We start from the raw sequence: 27,915 nt of genomic DNA, 5'->3' as shown, positions 1-27,915 counted from the left end.
CCTCAAATGCGCATGGCGCTCTCACTTTGGAGCCCTGTCGTATTTCAAGGCAACAGTTTAGGGTCACATATGGGGTATCGCCGTACTCGGGAGAAATTGTGTTACAAATTTTGGGGGGTATTTTCTGCTTTTACCCTTTTTTAAAAATGTAAAATTTTTGGGAAAACAAGCATTTTAGGTAAAAAAATTTTTTTTTTTTACATATGCAAAAGTCGTGAAACACCTGTAGGATATAAAGGTTCACTTAACCCCTTGTTACGTTCCCCGAGGGGTCTAGTTTCCAAAATGGTATGCCATGTGGTTTTTTTTTTGCTGTTCTGGCACCATAGGGGCTTCCTAAATGCGGCATGCCCCCAGAGAAATATTTGCGTTCAAAAAGCCAAATGTGACTCCTTCTCTTCTGAGACCTGTAGTGCGCCAGCAGAGCACTTTTCACCCCCATATGGGGTGTTTTCTGAATCGGGAGAAATTGGGCTTCAAATTTTTAGGGGTATTTTCTGCTATTACCATTTTTAAAAATAAAAATTTTGGGGGAAAACAAGCATTTTAGGTAAAATTTTTTTTTTTTTTTTTTACATTTGCAAAAGTCGTGAAACACCTGTGGGGTATTAAGGTTCACTTTATCCCATGTTACATTCCCCGAGGGGTCTAGTTTCCAAAATGGTATGCCATGTGGTTTTTTTTTTGCTGTTCTGGCACCATAAGGGCTTCCTAAAGGTAACATGCCCCCCAAAAACCATTTCAGAAAAACGTACTCTCCAAAATCCCCTTGTCGCTCCTTCCCTTCTGAGCCCTCTACTGCGCCCGCCGAACACTTTACATAGACATATTAGGTATGTGCTTACTCGAGAGAAATTGGGCTACAAATACAAGTAAAAATTTTGTCCTTTTACCCCTTGTAAAAATTCAAAAATTGGGTCTACAAGAACATGTGAGTATAAAAAATGAAGATTGTGAATTTTCTCCTTCACTTTGCTGCTATTCGTGTGAAACACCTAAAGGGTTAAAAGGCTGACTGAATGTCATTTTGAATACTTTGGGGGATGTAGTTTTTATAATGGGGTCATTTATGGGGTATTTCTAATATGAAGACCCTTCAAATCCACTTCAAACCTGAACTGGTCCCTGAAAAATACTGAGTTTGAAAATTTTGTGAAAAATCGGAAAATTGCTGCTGAACTTTGAAGCCCTCTGGTGTCTTCCAAAAGTAAAAACACATCAATTTTATGATGCAAACATAAAGTAGACATATTGTATATGTGAACCAAAAAAAAATGTATTCGTAATATCCATTTTCCTTACAAGCAGAGAGCTTCAAAGTTAGAAAAATGCTAAATTTTCAAATTTTTCATCAAATTTACGGATTTTTCACCAAGAAAGGATGCAAGTATCGACAAAAATTTACCACTATGTTAAAGTAGAATATGTCACGAAAAAACAATCTCGGAATCAGAATGATAACTAAAAGCATTCCAGAGTTATTAATGTTTAAAGTGACAGTGGTCAGATGTGCAAAAAACGCTCCGGTCCTTAAGGCCAAAATGGGCTCCGTCCTGAAGGGGTTAAGGGGACGGGCTGTGATGTCATGAGGGGCGGAGCCATGACGTCACGCTGTTCCAGCCCCTGTATCGCCCGTCATTACGCTCAAAGCGAACTCGCTCTGTGCAGTAATGATGGCGGGGTGCCGCAGCGGTGATCCCCGGGGTCCCCAGCAGCGGGACCGCGGCGATCTAACATCTTATCCCCTATCCTTTGGATAGGGGATAAGATGCCAGGGGCGGAGAACCCCTTTAATGGAAAAAAAAATCAACTGGTGCCTGAAAGTTATACAGATTTGTAACTCACTTCTACTTAAAAATCTTAAGTGCTCTCTGCTGACATCTCTGTCCATGTCAGGAACTGTCCAGAGTACAAGCAAATCCCCATAGCAAACCTCTCCTGCTCTGGACAGTTCCTGACATGAACAGAGGTGTCAGCAGAGAGCACTGTGGTCAGACAGAAAAGAAAAAGAAAATAACTTCCTCTGTAGTATACAGCAGCTGATAAGTACTAGAAGGATTAAGATTTTTTAATAGACGTAATTTACATTTTTTTTTTTACTTTCTGGCACCAGTTGATTTAAAAAAAATGATTTTCCAGTGGAGTACCCCTTTAAAGGTTCCACCAATCCTACCAGATTCTTGTGCTGCATTTAGGACTAAGGAAAAACAGTTTAACATTAGAAATCATTGCTTACATTATGCAGGAACAGAGCCGTACTTCACCACCAGATGGAAGCAAAGGACAACCAAACAGTGAGTCTGTGGATATACTGGATGGAGGTTTGTTGGATTTGTATATCAATGAGTGACGTTACAGACAGTATTAGGAGAAGAAACTTGAGCAGAGGAAAGCAGTAAGGAAAGACCAACATGCATCAAACTCATAGCTAACACCGTAACAAACAAATGACAGACATTAGGACTCTCAACTTGCTATGCCCAATTAGTATAGTGAGCATGTGCTGAGCTCTGTTGTGATCAGGTCACAATGATCAGTGTGTATATGTGTGTGAGAGTAATTCTAGGCTGCGCTTTATTGCTATTATGTCACAATGGTGTGTTTATTTGATAGGATGTTCTCTACTGTGATGAAGCCATAATATAGTGTGTGTATAAACAAACTCATGTCACAATAGTGTCAGTATTTATATTCTACTGTATGTTCTATTGTGATGAGGTGGGGGTATAAAAAAGGAAAACACAGAGATGGCACCTGATAGTTCCATTTGCCATTACCTTTGGTGGGATAGTAATAAAAAATAAATAATTAAATAAAAAAATGTATATGCTGCTCACCTTGTAGAGTTGTGCTAGGTTACAGGCACAACTCTGGGATGCGCTTTGATTGATGTGCGGTAAGGTTTGTTCCAGGAGCCGCTATGCATTGGCAGGTGGTCCTGATGCTTGGCAGGTGATGCGCGGGGAGATTCTGGGGCCGCCGGCTATCGGCACCGTTGACGGGCGGTTCTGATGCTGGCAGGTAGACGGGAGTCGCTTACTGTGAGTGCCGCTGGCAGGTGGTTAGGACGCAGGCGGGTGCGGTGGGGCACCGGGAGCTGCTTCTTGTCGGCACCACTGGCAGGCGGTATGAATACAGGCTCAGCGTAGGTTGCAGGTGTCCGTGGAGAAGGACACACCCAAAATCCGACCTTTGTGCGGCGCTTCTCCGGGATGAAACAAATGCCAAGGATGCTGTGTAAACTTTTTATTTTTCAAATTACAGTAGTAACATGGGCAACAAAAGTTACACAGATTTGTGATATGCTGGACAACGCATTTCTAAAGGGGATTCCTCTCTTCGTCAGGTCCATTAATTTAGTGTAAAGTGCGGGTATTTATACAGTGTAGGGGCTTCAAACTTTTCAAGTTTTGGTGGGTAGCTGAGGTCACTGGGGGCTGAGCTGTGACGTCAGCCCCCTGAGACCTCAGCTGGAGCTGCTAAGGGCTTTAGCAGAGTTTAACTATAACATTGAGAAATTTTCTCCATTGAAACCAATAGACCTATTTAGGTCTATGGCAGAGCCTGCTGGCTTCACGTTGAACCTGAGCAGCTCTGAGGCTTGGACGGGAGACCAGAAGAGCACGGTGATTGCGAATGTATATTTAACTTTGGGTGACAGTAAAGGTCAATAGGTTAAGTGGATAATGGTTAAGAGTGAAGTAATTAATGTACTCAGGGGTTGCATTAGAATGCTTGTGGTTACATTAGAACTAGAGATGAGCAAAGTTACAGTAATTCGATTCATCATGAACCTCACGGCTCGGCGTTTGCTGACTTTTGTCTGCATAAATTAGTTCAGCTTTCAGGTACTCCGGTGAGCTGGAAACGGTGGATATAGTCCTAGGAGACAGTAAAGGCTTAATCTTAGACTAAACTCTAGCTAGTTCTACAGTATATAAGGGGACAATTTAGAGCCTTCCCATTGTCCGGATAAGTCACATGTTCACCTCTGCATACTCCCCTTAACAACAAGGTCCTTAGCAACATGAGATTTAAGGCAACAAGTACATAGATAATACAAATACATTAACCCTTATATAACAGTACATTAAACTATAAAATATACAGAGTTCTGAGGAGAGGGGACCCATGATGGACATTGAGCAGCATCTGCCACACAGGATGGACAGGAGTACAGAAGAACATGTGATTCTGTACTGGGTCACCACACTTCATGCTATTATGATGCTGTATGCCTGTTGAAAGATGGCGAGGGTGCCATTTGGTCAACAAATACATAATGAAAACAGAGTCAGCTCACCATTCAGATGAATGTCCATTAACATACTGGAAAGTAGCTTGGGAAAACACGGGAGGGGAGTGGGTCGGATCGCAGGTAGGTACTAAGTAGAATCAAACGATGATCCCAGCTCACATAAAAAAATCTAACTTTTAATCAATTTATTAAAAAGGTTATCCAAAAAAGTGCATAGTAAAAGCCAAATAAAATGCTGACATGTTTCAGTTTATCAATAAACCGAAGCACATCGGAGTTTCATTTGGCTTTTACTTTGCACTTTTTTGGATAACCTTTTTAATAGATTGATTAAAGAATAGATTTTTTATGGGAGTTGGGATCATCGTTTGTTTCTACTTAGCGGAATTTTGTCACCCTCATGCCCTGTGGCCCCCATGGAATGGGAAAGTTGAGTTAGTGATTTATATTTTTAAGACAAATGTAGAAAACCAGACAAGGCCGCACATCCACATCTTTTACAAAGATCTTCTTCTCAGCTCGATAAATCTCCCCTTTTGAGTTCAAACCCCACTGAAGCTTTCTACTTCCTGTGAAGCCAAGATGGTGCCTCTCCATGAAAAACACTTTATGCGCTTTTATATTTGTTCTTGTAACTGAGATGCATTAGTGCCTCCTGCAATTAAAGTTAAAATGAGTTCTAAATTCCAGGAATTTTGGGGGGGGGGGGGGGGATTTATCAAAACCTGTACAGAGAAAAAGTGGAGCAGAAACTTTGTTGTAGATAAAGTTTTGTAATTTTTTGCCTGACCAAAGTGCTCTCTCCTGACACCTCTGTCCGTGTCAGGAACTATCCAGAGCAGGAGAGATTTGCTATGGGGATTTGTTTCTACTCTGTGCTGCTGTTAGGGTGAAAAGAAAACAGATTAACATTAGAAATCATCCCTTACATTATGCAGGAACAGAGCCGTACTTCACCACCAGATGGAAGCAAAGGACAACCAAACAGTGAGTCTGTGGATATACTGGATGGAGGTTTGTTGGATTTGTATATCAATGAGTGACGTTACAGACATTACTGGGAGAAGAAACTTGTACAGAGGAAAGCAGAAAGGAAAGACCAATATCCATCAAACTCATAGCTAACACCGTAACAAACAAATGACCATTAGGACTCTCAATTTGACCATTAGGACTCTCAATTTGACCATTAGGACTCTCAATTTGCTTGGCCCATATAGTATAGTGAGCATGTGCTGAGCTCTATTGTCATCAAGTCGCAATAATCTGTGTATATGTGTGCGAGTAATTCTAGGCTGTGCATTATTGGACTTTATTGTCACAATGATGTGCGTGGATATTTCATAGGATGAGATCTATGAAGCCATAATATAGTGTCTGTATAAACAAACTCGTGTCACAATAGTGTCAGTATTTATATTCTACTGTATGTTCTATTGTGATGAGGCGCAGTATTATGCGTGTCTATTCTGCATGCCTGTCCAGGAATGCTGGGAGTTTTAGTTTTGCAACAGATAAAGGTCCACAGTTTGGAGATCACAGCCTTACATGTTTATGGAAAAAACCTATACAGTGGTCCCTCAACATACGATGGTAATCCGTTCCAAACGGACCATCGTTTGTTGAAACCATTGCATGCTGAGGGATCCGTGCAATGTAAAGTATAGTACAGTGGTCTACAACCTGCGGACCTCCAGATGTTGCAAAACTACAACACCCAGCAGGCCCGGACAGCCGTTGGCTGTCCGGGCATGCTGGGTGTTGTAGTTTTGCAACATCTGGAGGTCCGCAGGTTGAAGACCACTGTTAGAGGAAGTTGTACTCACCTGTCTGCTCTGGACCGTCACCGCTCGTCACCGCTGCCCTAGATGTCGCCTTCCATCGCTGTCGTCCCCGAGGTGTCCCCGATGCTCCGGCAAGGCCTCTGCTTCCCCGGCATCCGCGCGCTCCATCGCAGCCATCACGTCGCTACGCATGCCACTCCTATTGGATGACGGGACGGCATGCGCAGCGACGTGATGACGTCGATGGAGAGCGCCGACGATGCAGGGGATCCCGAAGAGGACGCGCCGGAGCCCCCAGGACAGGTAAGAGACCTCACCGGAGCTCACAGGGCACTGTAAACGGCTATCCGGTGGCAGCTGAAGCAGTCTGCGCTGCCGGATAGCTGTTTATGCGATGGCCCCAACATAAAAAAAAAAACATTGTATGTTGATGCTGCCTTCAACATGCCATGGCTTCTGAGAGGCCATCGCATGTTGAAATTATCGCATGTCGGGGCCATCGTTGGTCAAGGGGTCACTGTATTGGGATGAGTGGCATAGTGGCACTTAGAGAAATTAACTCCTCAGCCATTTGACAGCTCTGTATTTTAGCTTGGAGACGGAGTGGGACACTACATTTATTTTGATGTAAATACACAGGCAGCTGCTCTCCATTGGGATGATTTTTATAATATTGTGTGTTATAAGCTTTACTCTTTCCAGGCTTCTAACATATGACTTGAAATGATATATTACAATATATTAAAAACCACCTTATATTTTTTTATCCATACTGACATTGCATGATAAGGAGTATAGAAGTATTGCACTAGAGTTCATTGAGCTACCACTGATCCTTCCTTCCAAAAAATATTTGGCCCAGATTTATTAAAACAGTCAAGTTAGGGCCTTTTTATGTGGACTGATAATTGGGTAAATGCTAATTAATAGAAATGCTCATTTCCAATAATCAGTTTTTTTTTATTTTTATCAGCTGCTGTATGCTCTAGAGAAACTTGTGAAGTTTTCTGTCTGACCACAGTGCTCTTTTCTGACATCTCTGTCTATGTGAGGAACTGTCCAGAGCAGGAGAGGTTTACCATGGGGCTTTGGATAGTTCTATCCTGGACAGTACCTGATACGGACAGAAGTGACAGCAATTAATTTACAAACCTGTATAACTTTCTGGAACCAGTTAATTTGAAAACATTTGTTTTTCACTAGAGTACCCCTTAAAATGATCATTTTTAGACAATAATGAATGTAGAGGGTCACAAAAACAATCCAGTGATTGGTCATGTGACTTACACAATTGATCAGGCTTTCTGTAGGATCAGCCATCAAGCTCTGATCGTTGAGCTTGGCGATCATTGTCATGGCAGTGTCAGCCAACCTTAAAGTTCCTTAAGGCTAAGTTTCCACTAGTTTTTATTTTTATTTTTTCAAAACGCCAAGAAAAACGCCAATTCTGCCACATGGCGTTTTTTTTGGTCAAAAAACGCTGCAGCCAGATGTTAGCTGTAAATCAATGAGAAATTGCAAATTTTGAATTCAACTTGGAGTTTTTTCACTTTGGCGTTTTTTCACTTTGGCGTTTTTTTAATCCTTTTGGCGTTTTTGCACTTTTTCTGCGGTTTTTTTTTTTCAGCTCTTTGGCGTTTTGAAAAAAACACTGTAGTTCCATCAAACCAGCGTTTTTTGTCAAAATTGTGGCGTTTTGCTCCAATAGAAGTCTATGGGAGTGTGAAAGCGCCCAGAAAAACGCCATGTTAGTTTTGCATTTGGCGTTTTTCTTGCCGTTTTTTAACCAGAGAAAAAAAAGGGTCTGTTCCCAGAAAGAGGAACAGCAGCCATTTTCTCTTTAGTCAGCCAAAAGTTTTATTCAGAGGCTGGACATTGTTGGTTGGGTGTAAATTTATGAGCAGCATGCCACCCCGCATCTCATTTAATGTAGACAAGCTTATTCAGCTTGTAAGTATACTTATTTCTGTATGTGTGACTTTGTTATTTCCGACCATTAGTATATTAAGTGTGTGTTATTATGTGTTTTCTTTTTTTGTTTGTGTGTGTGTGTGGTGGGTAAGGTAAAGTGGTTCCCTATATATTCTTGAAAATTTTTACATAGCAAAATAGTTGCCTTAATGTATATTAATTTACCCAGCGCTTTTGTGGTAACTTTTACTAAAAGCTTTGGCTCATCCCAATGTGTTTTTCTTCTTGGTTTGTAAAGTACACACATGACAATATTCTTTCTTTTATAATGTTATGTGTGTTGGTCTTATTTTGAGACTGTGTGAACATTACAGTTAGGTATATTTGGGTGTGCTCATTCCCAAAGCAATGTTGCTAATGTGTGTTTTACTTCTCATAATTCTTGCGTTGTTTCATAACTTTTAAAATGGATTACTTACACAAATTATAGGTAGAAGCACATCCCATTTTATGGGACAAGTCCCTTGAGTCACACAAGGATTGTTTTTTGAAGGAGGAGGCATGGACCGAGATATTCAAGGGTCTTTTTGCCACATGGGACAGCAAAACTTCCAGGGAGCAAGGGGCAATCGGTTCGTGTTCTATACTTCAATATTTTAATATCATATTTATTCCAACATTGTTAGAAGTCAAGTAGACTGTTGCCCATAGCAACCAATTAGCTTGCATTTTTTTGGCCAAATATTGTCTCTACATAATGAAATAAACAATCTGATTGTGTCTGACATCAGTCCATTAGTTATGTTCTATACATACACATATTATTTTATTAAATTGTAATATTTAGGACACTATTTTGAATAGTGAATGTGATCCTGAAATCTACAAATCGCAATACGTCTAGAAATTAATGATGTAACAAAAATCTAATTTGGTTTGTGATTTTTACACATTGGATCCCAAAAATATTACAGAGAAAAGTTGAACATTGCATATGACATTGTTCCTACCTTATACAATGTTAAAAGGTAACATATCTGGTGTCTTGAGAGTGAGTAATGTGAATACAGTTTGTTGTGGCCACATTAACCAACACTGTCCCAGGATGATGTACCTTATGGGGGTCCTGGCATGTGTGTAATGATGACAAAAATGCAAGTTTTGTTTTCCATTTTTTTTATAAGTACAAGAAAAATACAGACCATAGCATTCCAAATCTGAAGTAGACCTTATTAGTCATTATAAAATCCAGAGCCTTGTATTTCGTTTTCCTCACTTAATATGCAATAGATAATTAATTAAATATTGCACAAACATGTGTCCAGTTGTTTGTAATTTTATCTTTGTAGAGGAAACTGTCACTAAAAGATGGCGGTCCCTGCGTGATCGATTCCGTAAGGAATATAACAAGCATGTAGCTATTGAGAGTGGAGCACCAACGGCCGCAAATTATAAATATTTCCAGCAGCTGATGTTTCTCGCCCCGTCCAGAGAGCTCAGACTGTAAGTAACTGTCAACACAAGGTTAATCATCCATGAAAGAAAAAAAAAAAAAAGAAGTGTGTCAGTGTTCTGAAAAATTTAAATTATCGCTAATCAATTTTATTTTACATTGTAGAACAGAGAGCAACATGGATTTTGTGTCCGAGGAAGAGGGTTTGCCTGCCACACAAGAAACCCATGATGAACAGGGCACACAAACCACTACCGATGAGGGCCACTAAACTCCTGAGGAACAAGAACCATCCCTCAATTTGGCATAAAATGAGCCCATGCCACTACCAGTGTTGTTGGATTCAACAGATGTAGGTGAAGATGGTGAGGTTGCAGGGCACAGTGAAAGCCAAGTCCCCAGGGCAACATCCCCTATTGTGCGTGTTATTTTACCTGCAACAAGAAGCCCATACCAACGCACAAGTATGCGTCACAGACTCCATCCTGATCAGGAGTTAAATAATGAAATCATATCTCTGGTACACCGTCAGCGGACGGAGGATGATAGTGACGCATTTGGTAGGGCGCTAGCACAGAGATTGCGGGTAATGGATTTACCTACTAGAACACGATGCATGACCTTTATACTAGGCTGCACCGAGTATTTTGTGCCACCATACCATCCCCCTTCTGCACCAAACTTACTGCTTCACATGATGACCAAGTGCACTCCATCAGCTCAAAACACGAGAGGTGAAGAACCTGCTCGCAGGGACTGTGGTACGCAAACATTGTTGCATCACGTGGAGCACACTGTGTTACCCCCTACAAGACTTCCGTTTTATTATTCATCAGATGCTTCACAGTATTAGGAACGAAGCTAAGATGTATGGGTCATATCCTCAGAGCCATCCATCACCACAATACCAGCAAACAAACACTTCAGTTCCACCTCCTCACCAGCAACATTGTGAAGTTTACTCTGACTTCACCACTTCCCTTCGGTCCACACAGGACTAGTTTTTTAAATGTATTACAATGTTAACATTGTTATGTTGTGTAGAATGTTAAACACACTTAATGCTATGTTTTTCTTGGTTTATTTAAACCCTGATGGTCTGTTTCACTTAATGTTGGCCCTTATTTGGCTATTTCTTGACCAGTATGGTGTTAATTTTATTTAAAAAAAATTATTTCAACAAACTCCTGTGTCCAGTGTTTCTTTTTTTTTTTCTGGTAATCCCTATAAAAAAAATAAAATGAAACAAAAACATTAGTATTGCTTCATATTAACCAAAAAAAAAAAAAAAAAAAAAAAAATATATATATATATATATATATATATATATATATAAAAATTCACAGTTTAAATACATTTCACAAAAAAAATAAAACACAAACCCGACGCATCAACTGGATCTTGCGTGCCAAAAGCAACAGCAAACAATTTGTAGCATCATTGGGGGCCAATCTTCCAGGGGGGTCAGACATTCGGAATCAACAATGCCTTTGAAACCACGAAAAGACCAAAAATGCATCCTCCGGGGCGGATTTAAGTAGAACTCTACAAAGGAAATGACATCAGGAGGGGGCAGATACCATCCATTAACCCCTTAAGGACGCAGGACGTAAATGTACGTCCTGGTGCAGTGGTACTTAACGCACCAGGACGTATATTTACGTCCTGTGCATAACCGATGCCCGCGTCATGCGCAGCTGATCCCGGCTGCTGATCGCAGCCAGGGACTCGCCGGCAATGGCCGACGCCCGCGATCTCGCGGGCATCCGCCATTAACCCCTCAGATGCCGGGATCAATACAGATCCCGGCATCTGCGGCAGTACGCGATTTCAATGAATGATCGGATCGCCCGCAGCACTGCTGCGGGGATCTGATCATTCAGAATGCCGCACGGAGGTCCCCTCACCTTCCTCCTTCCGGCCCCCGGCATCTTCTGCTCTGGTCTGAGATCGAGCAGACCAGAGCAGAAGATGACCGATAACACTGATCTGTTCTATGTCCTATACATAGAACAGATCAGTATTAGCAATCATGGTATTGCTATGAATAGTCCCCTATGGTGACTATTCAAGTGTAAAAAAAATGTAAAAAAATGTAAAAGAAGAAGTAAAAAAAAAGTGAAAAATCCTCTCCCCCAATAAAAAAGTAAAACGTCCGTTTTTTCCTATTTTACCCCCAAAAAGCGTAAAAAATTAATTTTATAGACATATTTGGTATCGCCGCGTGCGTAAATGTCTGAACTATTAAAATGAAATGTTAATGGTCCCGTACGGTGAACGGCGTGAACGTAAAAAAAAAAGTCCAAAATTGCAACTTTTTTAATACATTTTATTTAAAAAAAAATATAAAAAATGTATTAAAAGTTTTTTATATGCAAATGTAGTATCAAAAAAAAATACAGATCATGGCGCAAAAAATGAGCCCTCATACTGCCGCTTATACGGAAAAATAAAAAAGTTATAGGTCATCAAAATAAAGGGATTATAAACGTACTAATTTGGATAAAAAGTTTGTGATTTTTTTTAAGCACAACAATAATAGAAAAGTATGTAATAATGGGTATCATTTTAATCGTATTGACCCTCAGAATAAAGAACACGTCATTTTTACCGTAAATTGTACGGCGTGAAAACGAAACCTTCCAAAATAAGCAAAATTGTGTTTTTCTTTTTAATTTCCCCACAAAAATAGTGTTTTTTGGTTACCCCATACATTTTATGATATAATGAGTGATGTCATTACAAAGGACAACTGGTCATGCAAAAAAAAAAGCCCTCATACTAGTCTGGCGATAAAAATATAAAAGAGTTATGATTTTTAGAAGGCGAGGAGGAAAAAACGAAAACGTAAAAATTTAATTGAGTCCTTAAGGCCAAAATGGGCTGAGTCCTTAAGGGGTTAATATTAATCCCTTTTAGCTGTGCACGAAATAGAACTTGGCAAAGCAGGAAAAACTGCCACATTCAAAAAAATGCTATTTCCACACAAATTAAAAAAACACCGGAAAAAACGCCAGAAAAAAATGCAAGAAAAAACGCATGATGACGTCACTTGCTCTGGCGATTTTTCAGGCGTTTTTTTAATCCCTAAAAAGGCAGTGCAAAAAACCAAGTGGAGACTTAGCCTTAGACAGTGAAACTTTAACAGACAGACGTCAAATCTGTCAGGTCAAGGAGTAATAGAACTGTCTTCTCTTAATTTAGACCAATTATTTGCTTATTTGAAACCAGAATTGTGCACCCAAATTTTTGGTCATTTTGTCATTTTTGGCACATCAAAGCCCCACCCTGTCACAGAAGCCATGTCCCCTTTTCACCTCGGCCATGCCCCTTTTGTTAAACCAAATGGTAAAATATATACAAAGTGTTTATTGCTAATAATAAATTTGGTATGAGACAGATTTCTGGAGCATTGGCAATAGTAAATCTGGGCCACCTTCACCTAAAACAGAGGTCCCAACCTTGTGTACCTTGTGGGCCACATTTAACTTTTAGTAGTGGTCATGAGCTACATTTAACTGAAAAATGGAGATATCACATTTTGTGATACATATAGGTGTCTTAACTCTTTCAGGACTCAATAGAAATGTGCTCATTATAAGAGGCAGTTATCGTCCCATCATAAGCATGTAAGTCAAGCTCATGGGCTGGCACTGCAAGTATGAATGTGTGATCAGGTCAATGGCTGTAGTACACATATGCAGCTCTGCTCTGACAGTGGGTAGCTCCACGATAAAGCATTTTTGGCCCCATACATTTAAAGCATCTTAGGCTGAAGCATGAGGAGACCATATAGTGGCTGAATGACACAGCGTGGAGGTTTTGGCAGCATGAGGAGACCATATAGTGGCTGAATGACACAGCTTGGATGAGTCTGAAGCATGAGGAGACCATATAGTTGCTGAATGACACAGCGTGGGGGTGTTGGCAGCATGAGGAGACCATATAGTGGCTTAATGACACAGCGTGGAAGTGTTGGCACCATGAGGAGACCATACAGTGGCTGAATGACACAGCGTGGAGGTTTTGGCAGCATGAGGAGACCCTATAGTGGCTGAATGACACAGTGTGGAGGTGTTGGCAGCATGAGGAGACCATATAGTGGCTTAATGACACAGCTTGGATGAGGCTGAAGCATGAGGACACCATATAGTTGCTGAATGACACAGCATGGAGGTGTTGGCACCATGAGGAGACCATATAGTGGCTGAATGACAGAGCGTGGAGGTGTTGGCAGCAGGAGGAGACCATATAGTGGCTGAATGACACAGCTTGGATGAGGCTGAAGCATGAGGAGACCATATAGTGGCTGAATGACACAGCTTGGATGAGGCTGAAGCATGGGGAGACCATATAGTGGCTGAATGACAGAGCATGCAGGTGTTCACAGCATGAGGAGACCATATAGTGGCTGAATGACACAGCGTGGAGGTGTTGGCAGTGTGAGGAGACCATATTGTGGCTGAATTACACAGCGTGGAGGTGTTGGCATGAGGAAATCATATAGTGGCTGAATGACACAGCGTTGAGGTGTTGGTAGCCTGAGAAGACCATATGGTGGCTGAATGACACAGCGTGGAGGTGTTGGCAGCATGAGGAGACCATATAGTGGCTGAATGACACAGTTTGGATGAGGCTGAAGCATGAGGAGACCATATAGTGGCTGAATGACACAGTATGGAGGTGTTCGCTGCATGAGGAGACAATATAGTGGCAGAATGACATAGCGTGGAGGTGTTGGCAGCATGAGGAGATCATATGGTGGCTGAATGACACAGTGTGGAAGTGTTGGCAGCTTGAGGAGACCATATAGTGGCTGAATGAAACAGCGTGGAGGTGGTGGCAGCATGAGGAGACCCTATATTGGCTGGATGACACAGCTTAGATGAGGTTGAAGCATGAGGAGACCATATGGTGGCTGAATGACACAGTGTGGAAGTGTTGGCAGCTTGAGGAGACCATATAGTGGCTGAATGAAACAGCGTGGAGGTGGTGGCAGCATGAGGAGACCCTATATTGGCTGGATGACACAGCTTAGATGAGGTTGAAGCATGAGGAGAACATATAGTGGCTGAATGACTCAGCGTGGAGGTTTTGGCAGCATGAGGAGACCATATAGTGGCTGAATGACACAGTGTGGAGGTGTTCGCAGCATGAGGAGACCATATAGCGGCTGAATGACACAGCGTGGAGGTGTTGGCAGCATGAGGAGACCATATGGTGGCTGAATGACACAGTGTGGAAGTGTTTGCAGCTTGAGGAGACCATATAGTGGCTGAATGACACAGCGCGGAGGTGGTGGCAGCATGAGGAGACCATATAGTGGCTGAATGAAACAGCGTGGAGGTGGTGGCAGCATAAGGAGACCATATAGTGGCTGAATGACACAGTGTGGAGGTGTTGGCAGCATGAGGAGACCATATAGTGGCTGAATGACACAGTTTGAATGAGGCTGAAGCATGAGGAGACCATATAGTGGCTAAATGACACAGTGTGGAGGTGTTGGCAGCATGAGGAGACCATATAGTGGCTGAATGACACAGTGTGGAGGTGTTGGCAGCATGAGGAGACCATATGGTGGCTGAATTACACAGTGTGGAAGTGTTGGCAGCATGAGGAGACCATATAGTGGCTGAATGAAACAGCGTGGAGGTGGTGGCAGCATGAGAAGACCATATAGTGTCTGGATGACACAGCTTAGATGAGGTTGATGCATGAGGAGAACATATAGTGGCTTAATGACACAGCGTGGAGGTATTGGCAGCATGAAGAGACCATATAGTGGCTGGATGACACAGCTTGGAAGAGGTTGAAGCATGAGGAGACCATATAGTGGCTGAATGACAGCGTAGAAATGTTGGCAGCATGAGGAAACCATATAGTGGCTGAATGACACAGTGTGGAGGTATTTGCAGCATGAGGAGAGCATAGAGTGGCTGAATGACACAGTGTGGAGGTGTTGGCAGCATGAGGAGACCATATAGTGGCTGAATGAAACAGCGTGGAGGTGTTGGCAGCATGAGGAGACCATATAGTGGCTAAATGAGACAGTGTGGAAGTGTTTGCAGCATGAGGAGACCATATAGTGGCTGAATGACACAGCGTGGAGATGTTAGCAGCATGAGGAGACCATATAGTGTAGGAATGGCACAGCCTGGAGTTGGCGGCAGATGAGGAGACAATAGGGCCTCACAATTTCTAATTATAAAAGAGGAATTTAGAAATTTCCATTGAAGATGTATGGTACCTAGTGTTACCATAAACATATATAGGTAATGTCCTAGGCCTAGCAGCATCACTAAACCACGCAGTTGCTGAATGACTGAATGACAGAGACAGGAGCAGTCAGCAGCAGGAGTGCACAAGAGGGTTTCATAACCCCTAAGATTGAAAGATCAATGTTGAAATCTCAATTAAGCATGTATGTAAGCTAGTGCTAACATCCGAAAATTTAAGGCCCAAGCCCAGCAGCATCACTAAGCCAAGTAGTTCCTGAAACGCACAGCCTGGAGCAGGCATCAGCATGAGTTTACAAGAGGGCTTCACAACCCCTAACATTATGTTAATGTTTAAATCTGTATAGAACATGTATGTTAGCTAGTGCTAACATCAAAAAATGTTAGGCACAGGCCCAGCAGAATCACTAAACCATATAGTTGCTGAAACACACAGCCTGGATCAGGCAGCAGCAGAAGTACACAAGAGGGCTTAATAACCCCTAACATTAAAAGGTGAATATTGAAATCTGTATAGAACACGTATGTTAGCTAGTGCTAACATCCAAAAGATTTAGGCACAGGCCTAGCAGCATCAGTAAGCCAAGTAGTTCCTGAAACACAGAGCCTGGATCAGGCATCAGGATGTGTACATAAAAGGGCTTCACAACCCCTAACATTAAATGATCAATGTTGAAATCTTTATTGAGCATGTATGTTTGCTAGTGCTACCATAAAAAAATTGTAGGTAATATCCAAGACAGTCCCAGGAGCATCAGAAAAGAATATATTGGCTGAATGACACAGTCTGGAGGTGGGGAAAGCATAAGGAGCCCATATAGTTTCTTAATGGCACAGCCTGGAGGTGGCATCAGGAATCCTGAAAGTAACCCTAATGCAGGAAATTTCTGAAAATGGGGACCAGCACCTTAATTATATTTTGCGGTATCCATGGCAGCACAATGAGAGAGCCTAGAGGTGATAGCATCAGCATGAGGAGACCATAGAGCAGCACAATTATAGAGCCTGGAGGTGGCAGCATCAGCATAAGGAGACCATAGAGCAGCACAATTAGTGAGCCTGGAGGTGGCAGCATCAGCATGAGGAGACCATATGGCGGCACAATGACAGTGCCTGGAGGTGGTAGCATCAGCATGAGGACACCATATGGCGGCACAACAAAAGAGCCTGGAGTTGATATCACGAGACGAGACATATGGTGGCACAATGACAGAGCATGGAGGTGGTAGCATTAGCATGAGGAGACCATAGAGCAGCAGAATGAGAGAGCCTGGAGGTGGCAGCATCAGCATGAGGAGACCATATTGCAGCACAATGACAGAGCCTGGATGTGGTAGCAATAGCATGCGGAGACCATAGAGCAGCACAATGACAGAGCCTGGAGGTGGCAGCAGCAGCATGAGGGCCATGCCAACTGAGGGTTGAGTGGGGAGGAACCCACCAACTGTTGACTGGGGGTGTCGGATGTCACTTGAGATGAAGTGGATGACTGAGTAAACCGATCAATCATGGCTTCTGGGTTTTTGGTCGCGACACGACTGCTAGCTGACAATACGCATAAAAGCTCAGTATTTTTGTAAAACACCAGCCGGTGAGTACTATTGCTTGGACTTTCACAGTATGTCAGCTCTTGACAGATTAACAGGTACAAAATAGTATACTACTTAGATGTACGTATGCGCTATGCACTTAGGAGGGCAGAAAAATGTGCTACAATGCGCCTAAAAACTCTGTCATTTTTTTTAAAACAGCAGCCGTTGATTACTTTTGGCTGTCCTTTCACTGTATGTAGGCCCTTGACAGATTAATAGGTACAAAATAGTACACTACTTAGATGTAGGTATGTGGTAGGCACGTATGAGGGGAAAAAAATGTGCTACAGTACACTTTGAAAACGTATTTTCATAAAACAACAGCCAGTGATTACTTTTCCCTGGCCTTTCACTGAATGTAGGCTTGTTACAGATGTACAGGTACAAAAAGTGCACTACTTAGATGTAGGTATGTGGTAGGCACGTATGAGGGCAAAAAAATGCACTACAGTCCGCTGAAAAAACATATTTTTGCACAACAGCAGCAGGACACAACAGTGCAGAACCACAAAAAAAAATTGCACTCTGTCACAGAGCACAGAGTGTTAAGAATGGTGTGAACTGCTGGGTATTATACCATCTACAGACTAGTATAAGCAGCAGATGCTTTCTTGTGGAAAAGATACACAGAATTGTGCTGAAAAATCTTTCCTGCCTCCTGTGATAAGGTTCATGAAGTTCAGGCAGCTTGTTGATATGTATGAGGCAACTAAAAGCTATCTGCCCCTCTCTGATAAAATGCTTAATAAAGTGACTGGGAAGTTAATGGCGTAAAACAAGCACTGCTCTCTGTCCACAACGCTGATGTAAATAGCAGTTGGCAGTGGAACGCTGTGGAATAAGTAGTTCAGCATGTCTGTGAAACACACAGAGACACGCAGTCCGTCCTATCTCTACAGTGTATAATGCATGAAATGAGCAGCCGCAAAATGGCTGCCGATTATATAGGGCTGTGACATTACAGGGGTCAATGAATGCTGATAGGCTGCATCCTGCATGTGATTCAGGGTCATGCCGCCTACCTCCCTTCCCGCCTTGCCTTCCCACCTTCCCATGTACTCCCTTCCCGCCTTGCCTTCCCCTGCCCCATGTACTGACATGTGGATCCGCCATTTTAGGTGTCCGGGAGCCTGGAACGCTGTAAAATGTAGTTTAATTAAACGATTTGCGCAATAGAATCGCACCGATATTTGCATTCATTGAGAATCGAATATTTCCGGAAATTCGCAACGAATTCGGGTTCCTCTGCTTTGTTTCGCTCATCTCTACACCTTACCAAAAACTTATGCCTGAGGAAAGTCCATGCTGTAAGGACCAAAACACGTATATTTAGAAGAGTATTCCGAGATGTAAAAATTGTCTTTCAGACTGCCGCCAGTAAAAAAAATAAAGAGTCGGTCCCTTATTATATTTAATTTGGAGACTAAGAGCAGTTTTGTTAGTTCTGCCATGATGGCAGCCCTGACAGTGAGGATCAAAAATAACACTTGTATGTAAGGACCACCTGGACACACACTTCAGATTAGTTTCAATTGTGTCTAGAACATAGTATTACTAATTATACACGCCTAAAATTGTTGATGTTCAATTATTGCGCTTGCGCCATATCATTCTGATGACGCAGCTGCGACATTCAGTAAACTGTTTGACTTGTCTTTCACTGTAAATCGAATTTAGAAGTTGATAAATGACCATGCTGGGAATACTATGCACAAGTCAGGGAAATGGTGGAAGGCACAAAGCACATTACCTTGTAGTTGTTCATGCAGATCACTGGTGACATCGTGTATAGTACAGCTTCCAAGACCACAGACAGAACATTTTGTACAGTTGCCGGTTTATTCTGTTAAGCAGCAATAATATAAATCATTGTGATGTGTTTGCTAAACTTGTATGGATTCCCATTTTTTTTAATTCATTTTTCATATTTAATCTTTAATTTCTGAATTGGCCATGTGCCCAATATGAAAACTGATTAATATGATAGGAAAATAGACAGAATAATAGTTAGCAAAGCTGAATTACATTTAAATGGACATCCACCCCAGAAAATTTTTATTTTTTTCTAACTAGTTCCCACGTTCTCTGCTGATTCATTTCTTAAAATATTTTTATAGCAGTCAGAATTTTGTAGTTTTGATACAGGGCTAGAAACCCCTGATATCGACAAGATGTTTAAAGTGTGCCAGTAATTGCAAAAGATTTATTGAAACTTGCATTGTTTGGTTATATTAACCCTTTAGAGTGGTGATAAGGTGAGTTTAGTGCTTTCACTGCTGCTATGAAAGGGGTACTATGGTGGAATTTTTATTTTATTTTTTATTTTTATTTTTTCAAATCAACTGGTTCCAGAAAGTTAAACAGATTTGTAAATTAATTATATTTAAAAATCTTAAACCTTCCAGTACTTATCCGCTGCTGTATACTACAGGGAAAGTTGTGTAGTTCTTTCCAGTTCTATCCAAAGCAGGATAGGTTTGCTATGGGGATTTGCGCCCACTCAGCAGAGGGCACTATTGTCAGAAAGAAAAGAACAACTCCACTTTAGCTGCTGATAACTATTGGAAGGATTAAGATTTTTTAATCTGTTTAACTTTATGGAGCCAGTTGATCTAAAAAAAATATATGTTTTTTCCTGGAATTTCCATTTAACCCCTAATAAAAGTCTGAATCACCCCCTTTTCCCATAAAAAAAAAACAGTGTAAAAAAATATATAAACATATGTGGTATTGCCACATACGTAAATGTCGGAACTATAAAAATATTTTTCTAATTAAATCGCACAGTCAATGACGTACACGTAAAAAAAAATCCAAAGTCCGAATTTGTGTATTTTTGGTCACTTTTTATACCATAAAAAAATGAATATGAATCAAAAAGTCAGCTCAAAATAAAAATGGTACAATAAAAAACTTCAGATCACGGCACAAAAAATTAGCCCTCATACATCGTCGTATGCAGAATAATAAAAAAAAAGTTATAGGGGTCAGAAGATGAAATTTTTAAACATATTAATTTTCGTACACGTAGTTATGATTTTTTCCAGAAATAAGACAAAATCAATCAACCTATATAAGTAGGGTATCATTTTAATTGTATGGACCTACAGAATAAAGAGAATGTGTCATTTATACAGAAAAATGCACTGCGTAGAAACAGAAGCCCCTAAAAGTTACAAAATGGCGTTTTATTTATTTTATTTTGTTGCACAATAATTATTTTGGGGGTTTCACCGTAGATTTTTGGGTAAATTACTGATGTCATTACAAAGTAGAATTGGTGGCTCAAAAAATAGGCCATCATAGAGTGGGGATCAAAAGTTTGGGCACCCCATGTAAAAATTTGTATTAATGTGCATAAAGAAGCCAAGGAAAGATGGAAAGATCTCCAAAAGGCATCAAATTACAGATTAGACATTCTTATATGATGTAAAAAAAAAAAAAAAGTTAGATTTTATTTCCATCATTTACACTTTCAGAATAACAGAAAACAATAAAATGGTGTCTGCAAAAGTTTGGGCACCCTGCAGAATTTATAGCATGCACTGCCCCCTTTGCAAAGCTGAGACCTGCCATTGTCATTGATTGTTCTCAATCATCATCTGGGAAGACCAGGTGATCTCAATCTCAAAGGTTTTAAATGCCCAGACTCATCTGACCTTGCCCCAACAATCAGCACCCTGGGTTCTTCTAAGCAGTTGTCTAGAAATCTGAAACTGAAAATAGTTGATGCTCACAAAGCTGGAGAAGGCTATAAGAAGATAGCAAAACGTTTTCAGATGTCAATATCCTCTGTTCGGAATGTAATGAAGAAATGGCAGTCATCAGGAAAAATGGAAGTTAAAGCAAGATCTGGAAGACCAAGAAAAATATCAGACAGAACAGCTCGCAGGATTGTGAGAAAAACAATTCAAAACCCACGTTTGACTGCACAATCTCTCCAGAAAGATCTGGCAGACACTGGAGTTGTGGTACACTATTCCACTATAAAGAGATACTTGTACAAATATGGTCATCATGGAAGAGTCACCAGAAGAAAACCTCTTCTACGTCCTCACCACAAAAATCAGCATTTGAACTTTGCAAATGAACATATAGACAAGCCTGATGCATTTTGAAAACAAATTCTGTGGACCGATGAGGTTAAAATTGAACTTTTTGGCCAGAATGAGCAAAGGTACGTTTGGAGAAGAAGGGGAATGTTACGCCGAGCGCTCCGGGTCCCCGCTCCTCCCCGGAGCGCTCGCTACACTCTCGCTACTGCAGCGCTCCGGTCAGATCCACTGACCCGGTGCGCTGCGATACCGCCTCCAGCCGGGATGCGATTCGCGATGCGGGTGGCGCCCGCTCGCGATGCGCACCCCGGCTCCCGTACCTGACTCGCTCTCCGTCGGTCCTGTCCCGGCGCGCGCGGCCCCGCTCCCTAGGGCGCGCGCGCGCCGGGTCTCTGCGATTTAAAGGGCCACTGCGCCGCTGATTGGCGCAAGTGGTTCTAATTAGTGTGTTCACCTGTGCACTCCCTATGTATACCTCACTTCCCCTGCACTCCCTCGCCGGATCTTGTTGCCATTGTGGCAGTGAAAGCGTTTCCTTGTGTGTTCCTAGCCTGTGTTCCAGACCTCCTGCCGTTGCCCCTGACTACGATCCTTGCTGCCTGCCCCGACCTTCTGCTACGTCCGACCTTGCTTCTGTCTACTCCCTTGTACCGCGCCTATCTTCAGCAGTCAGAGAGGTTGAGCCGTTGCTAGTGGATACGACCTGGTCACTACTGCCGCAGCAAGACCATCTTTCTTTGCGGCGGGCTCTGGTGAAAACCAGTAGTGACTTAGAACCGGTCCACTAGCACGGTCCACGCCAATCCCTCTCTGGCACAGAGGATCCACCTCCTGCCAGCCGGCATCGTGACAGTAGATCCGGCCATGGATCCCGCTGAAGTCCCTCTGCCAGTTGTCGCCGACCTCACCACGGTGGTCGCCCAGCAGTCACAACAGATAGCGCAACAAGGCCACCAGCTGTCTCAACTGACCGTGATGCTACAGCAGCTACTACCACAGCTTCAGCAATCATCTCCTCCGCCAGCTCCTGCACCTCCTCCGCAGCGAGTGGCCGCTTCAGGCCTACGACTATCCTTGCCGGATAAATTTGATGGGGACTCTAAATTTTGCCGTGGCTTTCTTTCTCAATGTTCCCTGCACTTGGAGATGATGTCGGACCAGTTTCCTACTGAAAGGTCTAAGGTGGCTTTCGTAGTCAGCCTTCTGTCTGGAAAAGCTCTGTCATGGGCCACACCGCTCTGGGACCGCAATGACCCCGTCACTGCCTCTGTACACTCCTTCTTCTCGGAAATTCGAAGTGTCTTTGAGGAACCTGCCCGAGCCTCTTCTGCTGAGACTGCCCTGTTGAACCTGGTCCAGGGTAATTCTTCCGTTGGCGAGTACGCCGTACAATTCCGTACTCTTGCTTCTGAACTATCCTGGAATAATGAGGCCCTCTGCGCGACCTTTAAAAAAGGCCTATCCAGCAACATTAAAGATGTTCTGGCCGCACGAGAAATCCCTGCTAACCTACATGAACTCATTCATCTAGCCACTCGCATTGACATGCGTTTTTCCGAAAGGCGTCAGGAGCTCCGCCAGGATATGGACTTTGTTCGCACGAGGCGTTTTTTCTCCCCGGCTCCTCTCTCCTCTGGTCCCCTGCAATCCGTTCCTGTGCCTCCCGCCGTGGAGGCTATGCAGGTCGACCGGTCTCGCCTGACACCTCAAGAGAGGACACGACGCCGCATGGAGAATCTCTGCCTGTACTGTGCCGGTACCGAACACTTCCTGAAGGATTGTCCTATCCGTCCTCCCCGTCTGGAAAGACGTACGCTGACTCCGCACAAAGGTGAGACAGTCCTTGATGTCAACTCTGCTTCTCCACGTCTTACTGTGCCTGTGCGGATATCTGCCTCTACCTTCTCCTTCTCTACTATGGCCTTCTTGGATTCCGGATCTGCAGGAAATTTTATTTTGGCCTCTCTCATCAACAGGTTCAACATCCCGGTGACCAGTCTCACCAGACCCCTCTACATCAATTGTGTTAACAATGAAAGATTGGACTGTACCATACGTTTCCGCACGGAGCCCCTCCTAATGTGCATCGGACCTCATCACGAGAAAATTGAGTTTTTGGTCCTCCCCAATTGCACTTCCGAATTTCTCCTCGGACTACCCTGGCTTCAACACCATTCCCCAACCCTGGATTGGTCCACTGGGGAGATCAAGAGTTGGAGTTCCTCTTGTTTCAAGGACTGCCTTAAACCGGTTCCCAGTTCTCCTTGCCGTGACCCTGTGGTTCCCCCTGTAACCGGTCTCCCTAAGGCCTATATGGACTTTGCGGATGTTTTTTGCAAAAAACAAGCTGAGACTCTACCTCCTCACAGGCCTTATGACTGTCCTATTGACCTCCTCCCGGGCACTACTCCACCCCGGGGCAGAATTTATCCTCTCTCTGCCCCAGAGACTCTTGCTATGTCTGAGTACATCCAGGAAAATTTAAAAAAGGGCTTTATCCGCAAATCCTCCTCTCCTGCCGGAGCCGGATTTTTCTTTGTGTCCAAAAAAGATGGCTCCCTACGTCCTTGCATTGACTACCGCGGTCTTAATAAAATCACGGTAAAGAACCGCTACCCCCTACCTCTCATCTCTGAACTCTTTGATCGCCTCAAAGGTGCCCACATCTTTACCAAACTGGACTTAAGAGGTGCATCAGAGAGGGGGATGAATGGAAAACGGCATTTAACACTAGAGATGGACACTTTGAGTATCTGGTCATGCCCTTTGGCCTGTGCAACGCCCCTGCCGTCTTCCAAGACTTTGTTAATGAAATTTTTCGTGATCTCTTATATTCCTGTGTTGTTGTGTATCTGGACGATATCCTGATTTTTTCTGCCAACCTAGAAGAACACCGCCAGCATGTCCGCATGGTTCTTCAGAGACTTCGTGACAATCAACTTTATGCCAAAATGGAGAAATGTCTGTTTGAATGTCAATCTCTTCCTTTCCTAGGATACTTGGTCTCTGGCCAGGGACTACAAATGGATCCAGACAAACTCTCTGCCGTCTTAGATTGGCCACGCCCCTCCGGACTCCGTGCTATCCAACGTTTTTTGGGGTTCGCCAATTATTACAGACAATTTATTCCACATTTTTCTACCATTGTGGCTCCTATCGTGGCTTTAACCAAAAAGAATGCCAACCCTAAGTCATGGCCTCCTCAAGCGGAAGACGCCTTTAAACAGCTCAAGTTTGCCTTTTCTTCGGCTCCCGTGCTCTCCAGACCTGACCCATCTAAACCCTTCCTATTGGAGGTTGATGCCTCCTCAGTAGGAGCTGGAGCGGTCCTTCTACAAAAAAATTCTTCCGGGCATGCTGTTACTTGTGGTTTTTTTTCTAGGACCTTATCTCCGGCGGAGAGGAACTACTCCATCGGGGATCGAGAGCTACTAGCCATTAAATTAGCACTTGAGGAATGGAGGCATCTGCTGGAGGGATCAAGATTTCCAGTTATTATTTACACCGATCACAAGAACCTCTCCTATCTCCAGTCTGCCCAACGGCTGAATCCTCGCCAGGCCAGGTGGTCTCTGTTCTTTGCCCGATTTAATTTTGAAATTCACTTTCGGCCTGCCGATAAGAACATTAGGGCCGATGCTCTCTCTCGTTCCTCGGATGCCTCGGAAGTAGAGCTCTCTCCGCAACACATCATTCCTCCTGACTGCCTGATCTCCACTTCTCCAGCCTCCATCAGGCAAACTCCTCCAGGGAAGACCTTCGTCTCTCCACGCCAACGCCTCGGAATCCTCAAATGGGGTCACTCCTCCCATCTCGCAGGTCATGCGGGCATCAAGAAATCCGTGCAACTCATCTCTCGTTTCTATTGGTGGCCGACTCTGGAGACGGATGTTGTGGATTTTGTGCGAGCCTGCACTGTCTGTGCCCGGGATAAGACTCCTCGCCAGAAGCCCGCTGGTCTTCTTCATCCTCTGCCTGTCCCCGAACAGCCTTGGTCTCTGATTGGTATGGACTTTATTACAGACTTACCCCCATCCCGTGGCAACACTGTTGTTTGGGTGGTCGTTGATCGATTCTCCAAGATGGCACATTTCATCCCTCTTCCTGGTCTTCCTTCAGCGCCTCAGTTGGCAAAACAATTTTTTGTACACATTTTTCGTCTTCACGGGTTGCCCACGCAGATCGTCTCGGACAGAGGCGTCCAATTCGTGTCAAAATTCTGGAGGGCTCTCTGTAAACAACTCAAGATTAAATTAAACTTTTCTTCTGCCTATCATCCTCAATCTAATGGGCAAGTAGAAAGAATTAACCAGGTCCTGGGTGATTATTTACGGCATTTTGTTTCCTCCCGCCAGGATGACTGGGCAGATCTTCTACCATGGGCCGAATTCTCGTATAACTTCAGAGTCTCTGAATCTTCCTCCAAATCCCCATTTTTCGTGGTGTACGGCCGTCACTCTCTTCCCCCCCTCCCTACTCCCTTGCCCTCTGGTTTGCCCGCTGTGGATGAAATATCTCGTGATCTTTCCACCATATGGAAAGAGACCCAAAATTCTCTCTTACAGGCTTCATCACGCATGAAGAAGTTTGCTGATAAGAAAAGAAGAGCTCCCCCCATTTTTTCTCCTGGAGACAAGGTATGGCTCTCCGCTAAATATGTCCGCTTCCGTGTCCCTAGCTACAAATTGGGACCACGCTATCTTGGTCCTTTCAAAATTTTGTGCCAGATTAATCCTGTCTCTTACAAACTTCTTCTTCCTCCTTCTCTTCGTATTCCTAATGCCTTTCACGTTTCTCTTCTTAAACCACTCATCATCAACCGTTTCTCTCCCAAACTTGTTTCTCCCACTCCTGTTTCCGGCTCCTCGGACATCTTCTCCGTAAAGGAGATACTGGCCTCCAAGAAGGTCAGAGAGAAAACTTTTTTTTTGGTCGATTGGGAGGGTTGTGGTCCTGAAGAGAGATCCTGGGAACCTGAGGACAATATCCTAGACAAAAGTCTGCTCCTCAGGTTCTCAGGCTCTAAGAAGAGGGGGAGACCCAAGGGGGGGGGTACTGTTACGCCGAGCGCTCCGGGTCCCCGCTCCTCCCCGGAGCGCTCGCTACACTCTCGCTACTGCAGCGCTCCGGTCAGATCCACTGACCCGGTGCGCTGCGATACCGCCTCCAGCCGGGATGCGATTCGCGATGCGGGTGGCGCCCGCTCGCGATGCGCACCCCGGCTCCCGTACCTGACTCGCTCTCCGTCGGTCCTGTCCCGGCGCGCGCGGCCCCGCTCCCTAGGGCGCGCGCGCGCCGGGTCTCTGCGATTTAAAGGGCCACTGCACCGCTGATTGGCGCAAGTGGTTCTAATTAGTGTGTTCACCTGTGCACTCCCTATGTATACCTCACTTCCCCTGCACTCCCTCGCCGGATCTTGTTGCCATTGTGCCAGTGAAAGCGTTTCCTTGTGTGTTCCTAGCCTGTGTTCCAGACCTCCTGCCGTTGCCCCTGACTACGATCCTTGCTGCCTGCCCCGACCTTCTGCTACGTCCGACCTTGCTTCTGTCTACTCCCTTGTACCGCGCCTATCTTCAGCAGTCAGAGAGGTTGAGCCGTTGCTAGTGGATACGACCTGGTCACTACCGCCGCAGCAAGACCATCCCGCTTTGCGGCGGGCTCTGGTGAAAACCAGTAGTGATTTAGAACCGGTCCACTAGCACGGTCCACGCCAATCCCTCTCTGGCACAGAGGATCCACCTCCTGCCAGCCGGCATCGTGACAGGGAACAGAATTTAATGATAAGAACCTCTGTCCAACTGTTAAGCATGAGGGTGGATCAATCATGCTTTGGGGTTTTATTGCAGCCAGTGGCACAGGGAACATCTCACGAGTAGAAGGAAAAATTGATTCAATAAAATTTCAGCAAATTTTGGATGCTAACTTGATGCCATCTGTGAAAAAGCTGAAGTTAAAGAGAGGATGGCTTCTACAAATGGATAATGATCCTAAAAACAACTCGAAATCCACGGGGGATTACATCAAGAGGCGTAAATTGAAGGTTTTGCCATGGACATCACAATCTCCTGACCTCAACATAATTGAAAATCTATGGATAGACCTTAAAAGAGCAGTGCATGACAGACAGCCCAGAAATCTCAAAGAACTGGAAGAATGGGCAAAGATACCTCAAACAAGAATTGAAAGACTCTTGGCTGGCTACAAAAAGCGTTTACAAGCTGTGATACTTGCCAAAGGGGGCAGTACAAGATATTAACTCTACAGGGTGTCCAAACTTTTGCTGACGCCATTTTTTTGTTTTCTGTTATTTTGAAAGTGTAAATGATGGAAATAAAATCTAACTTTTGTTGACATATTATAAGAACGTCTAGTCTGTAATTTGATGCCTTTCAGAGATTTTTTTTTTATCTTTCCTTGACTTCTTTATGCACATTAATACAAATTTTTACCTGGGGTGCCCAAACATTTGATCCCCACTTGTATGGATTTTTAGGTGGAAAATTGAAAGGGTTATGATTTTTAAAAGGTAAGGAGGAAAAAATGAAAATGTAAAAACTAAAAAATGCTGAGTCCTTAAGGGTTTAAAAGGCATGTTAAAAATTTATACAGGTGAACAGACCCTTGTG

Source organism: Hyla sarda, chromosome 5 (genome assembly GCF_029499605.1).
Source record: "Hyla sarda isolate aHylSar1 chromosome 5, aHylSar1.hap1, whole genome shotgun sequence".
NCBI lineage: Eukaryota > Metazoa > Chordata > Amphibia > Anura > Hylidae > Hyla > Hyla sarda.
This window is presented reverse-complemented; position numbering follows the sequence as displayed.